Source organism: Sciurus vulgaris, assembly GCF_902686455.1.
Source record: "Sciurus vulgaris genome assembly, chromosome: 9".
Taxonomy (NCBI): domain Eukaryota; kingdom Metazoa; phylum Chordata; class Mammalia; order Rodentia; family Sciuridae; genus Sciurus; species Sciurus vulgaris.
Window position 1 is genome coordinate 9,094,423 of NC_136469.1, and position 6,000 is coordinate 9,100,422.

A 6,000-nucleotide genomic window follows, 5' to 3' on the forward strand; every position below is an offset into this window, starting at 1 on the left:
TCCAAGGCTCCACCACCTCATTGTCCATTCAGTTATGAACTCATGGAAGGGCTAATCCACTGAGGAATCCAGATTCCTCATGATCCAAGCCTCCCACACAGGAGCCTTTGGGGCACATTGCAGGTCCAAATGACAACATCTCCCGCCGCTCCCAGGGCAGAACTGGGTTATCTGTGTTGTTTAATGCAGTTCGTCTTAAGGGCACTCCTCCTGTAGGTGACCGTTCCAGGGTCGCCAGCACCCTCAGCACACAAAGGAACTCTCACACTTGACTCTAGAGGAGGGCTTGGCTCAGTTGCTTCTTGTCAAAGTTTCCAAGAATTGAGGGTGTTTTTTTTTCCCTCCCAGTTATTTCCTGAGCTTACAAATCCCAGTTTTATTTAATCAAAGGAACTTCATGGGAAAACAGCAGTACATGAAATATTTATTCGTACAGTGCCCCTGTGACTGAGCAACAGCAGCAGCTGCCCTGGGCCCACAACTGTGAGAACACAATTAAAATTTTAGCATGTTTTGTGAAATGCTCTTTGCCATACAGCTCAGCTTTCAAAGTCCTGGGAAATGCCTGCATTGCCTAAATGCAGGCTCCTGCTTGAAGCCCTGTTGTAAGTTTAAGGATGAAAACATCTTTCTATTTCAACTAATTCAAACACATTGACCTCATGGATTTTGATAGTTGTGGAAACTCCTAGGATTATTCTCCACGTAGATCCTCAGGATACCAAATGCAAAGATTATTGAAATTTTGTCTGCATGAGTCAATGGGTGAGCTTGTTAACAATACAGATTTGGATCAATTACTCAGGGACGTTTAGATATTACCAAGTTTGGGGCTATTATGAATAGATGACCATCTAGTTTGTATCTTTTGGGTGAATGTATGTATACTTCTATTAGGAACCTAGGAGTAGAATTTCCGCATCATCAGGTAGCCAATTGTTCAGCATTAGTAGATACAGTATGCCAAACAGTGTTCCAGCGTGATTTAACCATTCAATAATGCCTCCTTTACTATTTAAGAGTTTCAGTTGCCCCACATTCTCATCAACATTTGGAATTTTCCATTTTAACTTCAGCCATTCTGGAGACTATTAAAGGTATTTCATTATAATTTAGATCTAAATTCAATGAATAAATTAAATTTTGGTATAATCACTCAACAGAATACTACTCAGTCAGAGAGAATGAACACTCTCCAATGACATGCAACAATGTCAGAGGCATCTCACACATATAATTGATAAAAGATGCCAGACACAAAGAATACAGAAGCCAGCAGCAGGAAAAAAAAAGTTGAAAATCCTTTATGATGTTAGAAGTTAAGGTAACAGTTTGTTTTAGTCAGCTTTGCATTGCTGTGATCAAAGGACCCAACAAGACGGGGAGGAAAAATTTAATTAGACTCGTGGTTTCAGAGGTTCAGTCCATGACTGCTGACTCCACGGCTCTGGGTCTGAGGTGAGGCAGAACATCATGGCGGAAGGGGCATGGAAGAGCAAAGCAGCTTGGGACATGGTGATGAGGAAGAGAGCTCTGCTTACCAGGGACAAATGAGAAACCCCAAAGGCACACCCAGTGCCTCCTCCAGCCACCCCCACCTGCCTATACTTGCCGCCAGTTGATCCATATCTGTGGAGTAAGCCACTCATTAGGTTACAGCTGTCCTAATGTCCTCCAGACATTCTCGCCATTGTCTCACACATGAGCTTTGAGGGGACACCTCTATCTAAACCATTTGGGGAGGGGGAGCAGGTGCCACTGGGTTATTGGTGGTGTTCTTGATCCCAGTGCTGGCTGTATAGACGTGCTTCATTGTGGAAGTTCAGCAGGCTGTATACTTCCGGCATGTGCACTGGTCTATAATAAATTATGCTTGATTCTTGAGAGACAGAGAGAGAGAGAGAGAGAGAGAGAGAGAGAGAGAGAGAGAGAGAGAGAGAGAGGGGGGGAGAGTCCCAGGCCCTTACCAAAAGAAATCAGGGTTTCTGATGAGACTTGAGACTGCAAATTTGGCGAGCACACAGGTGGTGTGGGTTCCAGAGCACACTTTGAGGAGCGCTGTGAGTTGTATTCAGTGGAGAGGTTTTGAAGGCATCCGTTTGCTCTTCAAAATATCCTGGGCACATGGCAGCTCTCATGGGTCACCTCAAAGGTGCTTCCAGAGCCCCGACTTGTCACCTTCTGAGACTGAACCAATTCCAGAAAGTGAAAACACAGGTGAGCTCCATGTTGGAAAGAGCCACGGGCGCACTCCATTGGAAAGGACGATGGAGTGAGGAAGTGGCCACGTGGGAAGGAAAAGTCCAAGAGAGGCGTCCTAGAGCCTCTGGAGAGGAGGACCGGTCATGGTGGGGGCGGGTGTCCTTCAGCCTGAGTGAAGCACACCTGGACCTGAGGCTCTGTGAGGCCCTGGGACTCGGGTAAGGCCTCACCGAAGTCTTTTCCCATTATACCACCAGGAAGTGGAGGAGGCAAATCGCTGCCCATTGCTGGTGGGGACTGAAGCCCGGCGGGGAGACCCAGTACCTCATGGCATCGCAGAGGGGACAGCAGAGCTCCCAGCCCCCCGCACGGGCGAGTTTTAAGGGGAATGGGGAGAAAGCAGTGCGAGCAGGCTGGTGTGAAGCTGGTACGCAGGGCATGGCGGCACCAGCTGTTGGAAGAACTGGGACAGCTGGGGTCCTGCTGGAAAGAGCCCTGGGCTCCCTGGGAGACCCTGCCCGCTGTGCTGGACCCTGCCTGGGTCTCGGCCCCCGAGCGCGCGCAGCCTGGCAGCCGGAGCTCCCCAGGCCTCCCCGGCTGGGCCTCGGAGGAGACACGCGGGGAGTGAGGTGCAGAGGTGGCCTGTCTGGGCGGGATGGGGACAGTCCTCCTCTCCTTCCTGCACGTCGCTGGTCTCTTCCTGCAGCCCCGACTCCTCCGGCATTTCTCCTTCTTTGACAACTTCTCATTCCAACAGCATGTTTAGGCAGTGAAGGGTCAGTGAGTAAATGTGGCTGTTTGGTCACCAAATGAACCTTTGGTTCCGTCAGTCCCCTCCAGAGCTCTGAGTCACCCTCACCCGCTGTCCCTCACGCGGCAAGCATCTGTGGAATGCTTGCTACAGGCCAGGCCTGCAAGGGAGCCCGGTGGGAGGCCCCGCAGTCCCCACCCATAATCCAGTGTGGTATGGTCACCGAGCTGCCCAAGGGTACGGTGGGCAGGGAGCGGGTGGCAGAGGTGGTGGTGGGAGCCAGGGAAGACTTCCTGGAGGAGGAGGCCCTGCAGCTTATTCCTCAAGCAGGCGTGAGAGCCAGCTGGGGCTGGGGCGGGGGAGAGAGGGAAATTTTGGAAAAGGTGACCAGGTGAGAAGCAGCCCAGGACCTGCAGGCGGCAGCAGCCAGCTGGGAGGCAGGAGGTGGTGGGCTGGGCCGGGAGAGGCAGGCAGGGCTGGGCACTGGCAAGGAGCTGAGATTGGATTCTGTAAGTCAGAGGCTGTTTCAGCCCAGGAGTCCCGACTCACCAGGGTGCAGCCAAGTAATGTGTTACTAATAATAAAGTATTAGGTTCCTAATGGCTTTACTCCTTAAAAAAAAAAAACGAAATGAGAGCAGATTCAAGGTTATCCCTATAATATGGTGGCTCTCCCCCGCTGGCATTCCATATGCTTTCCTGAGAGAAAGGGAGAGAGCGAGGGCTGGAAGCCAGGGCTTGGAATCTTGCTCTGTGCACCTCATCCAAGCCACCAGCTAGTGGCTATGGAATCGGCAAATGCCACCCAGCCTTAGGGCTGCACCCGGATCCTCAGGGCTCACCAAATCTGGGCACGGCACACCTGGGCGCATGTCTCTGCCCATCTCGCTGGTCACACAGGGCTGCAGCGCCGGGAAAGGGCGCCCTGGGAGGGTTTCCAAGCAGGGGACCAAGGAGCCCTGCACGAGGGTCCTGTTGTGAGGGATCTCAGACACACCTTCCCAAGGTAGTTACAGCTCAGATAAATCATATGTTCGTTGTAGTACACATGGTGGAGCATGTTGTATTCATTTAAAAAATACTTTGAAAGAAGCAATAAAAGACTGAGGTAAACTGAGATTCATACATTTGGAACAGGGGCTGGGGGTCTCGCTCACTGTAGAACATGTGCATGTACAAAACCTGGATCCACCCAGCACCGAAAGAAAATCCTCCTCCTCCTCCTCATCATCATCACATTTTAAAAACATTTAGAATCACTTTTATTTTACCTACTTATAGTGAATAAAACCTCATTGCTGAATATGCTTAGTTATTTTTTTAAATTTGGCTTGTTTCTTGAGACACTATGATTCATAGGTCTTGCTCCGAGTTTATTTTAATGACTGAGACAGTTGCCAAAGTCCTCATAAGGTGATGTATCTCCAAATGGAAACACACTCACTACACCAAGAAACTCAGTCCTCAGCTCTGTTCAGTAATTATGCAAATGTTTCTGATGAAATTCTAGTTAGTAAGTATCTTTGTTCCTGACCTCAGGCAGTTGTTCCGATAGGCTGAATGTGTTTGTCATAGTGATAATGAATGGGTTCCATATCTGCTGAACCCCTGTCCAAAGAAATCTTAAATCGGTCAGCAAGTGCATTAGGCCCTGTTCTGAAAGTGAGTGATAGGAGCGTTTGCATGCGTGTCTCCCGTATGTCCTGTTTACCACCAAATGATGGAGAGGCTTCCTGATGTTGGTTTTCAGGTTTCTCTTGGGTAGATGTGTCCTTTGAATAGTAGTTTATTTTCTCACTCATCGCAAAATGTTAACTTCACCTTGAAGGGACTGAGTCAGTGTATTCATTTTCTCAAAAATAACTGCAAGGTAGCACACCGAAGCTATCCATCAGAGAAAAGGGCAGTACAGGTAAAATTTTTGACTTTTTATAAAAGAACAAATGTGCCCGCTATTTCAGTTTGGCAGTCTGGACATTGGCCCGAGTGGATGTTGGCAGAGTGAGGGAAAGGCGTCCTGATGAACTCCCAGCTTTCTGGCTCATAACTTCATGCCAAGGGAAGTAGAGAGGAAGAGAGGGGTCAGGTGAGGGAGAAGATGGTGGAAGAGATGAATTTTAGAGTTAAGGTCAGATGCTTTGGGGACTTCCTGCTGACGCTTCATGACCGACATATTTCAAACCAACTCTTCCTTGGCTTACGTTCCAAACTTCTTTGTTCCATCTCTTCTCCACACACCGCCAGGTCTCGGCCACACCAGGCTGAGCACATCAGAGACATGTGTCACCCAACCTCTTCTTTCCTCCTATATCCGCTGAGTGACAGAGACCTTTCAAGCTTCCTTTGTTCTTTCTGCATGTATTTACTGAGCACCTACTGTGTGCCAGGCACTGACCGGGTCCCTGAAGCCATAGGTGTGAGGAAGACGGACAAGACCTTTTTTCTCATGGAGCTTACATGCTGTCTGGGGAAGATGGATAAGAAATGAATACGTAAACACAAACATAAGGAGGTGCACTAAGCAGAGAGTTAAAACCAGCCATATAGTGCTACTGGGAGGCTGCTGTGGAGGGTGGGGTGAGAAGAACTCTTGGAGGAGCTACCGTTGAAGGCGAGGTCTGAAAGCCCACCCACCATCCGGCCTCCCCTGCCCCAGAAAGGCCTGGGCTCCTCTTACCTGGCCTGGTGCAGTATCCATTGACCTCTCCCCTCCCCCACCTCACGCTCTCCTCCCAATTGCTCTGCACACGGGACCCAAGCAGCCTTCACCCAGCCGTGGTAAAGAGCCTCCAGGAGCTCGGGCAATGGAGACCAGACTGAGTCAGGAACACAGGCAGCTCTGCAGCTGGGGAGTCTTCCCCAAGAGGTTTCCAGAAAGCCTCGGGAGGAACTGATGTCTCTTGTTACCTTCAGCATTCTAATTGTTCTCCCATCTCATGGGTTGACTTCCTATTGTTGCTGTGACACATGACGGCAAACTTAACGCCTTAAAACAGCACGAGTTTATTCTTTCGCCATACTGGAGGTCAGAAGTCTGAAACGGGGCTT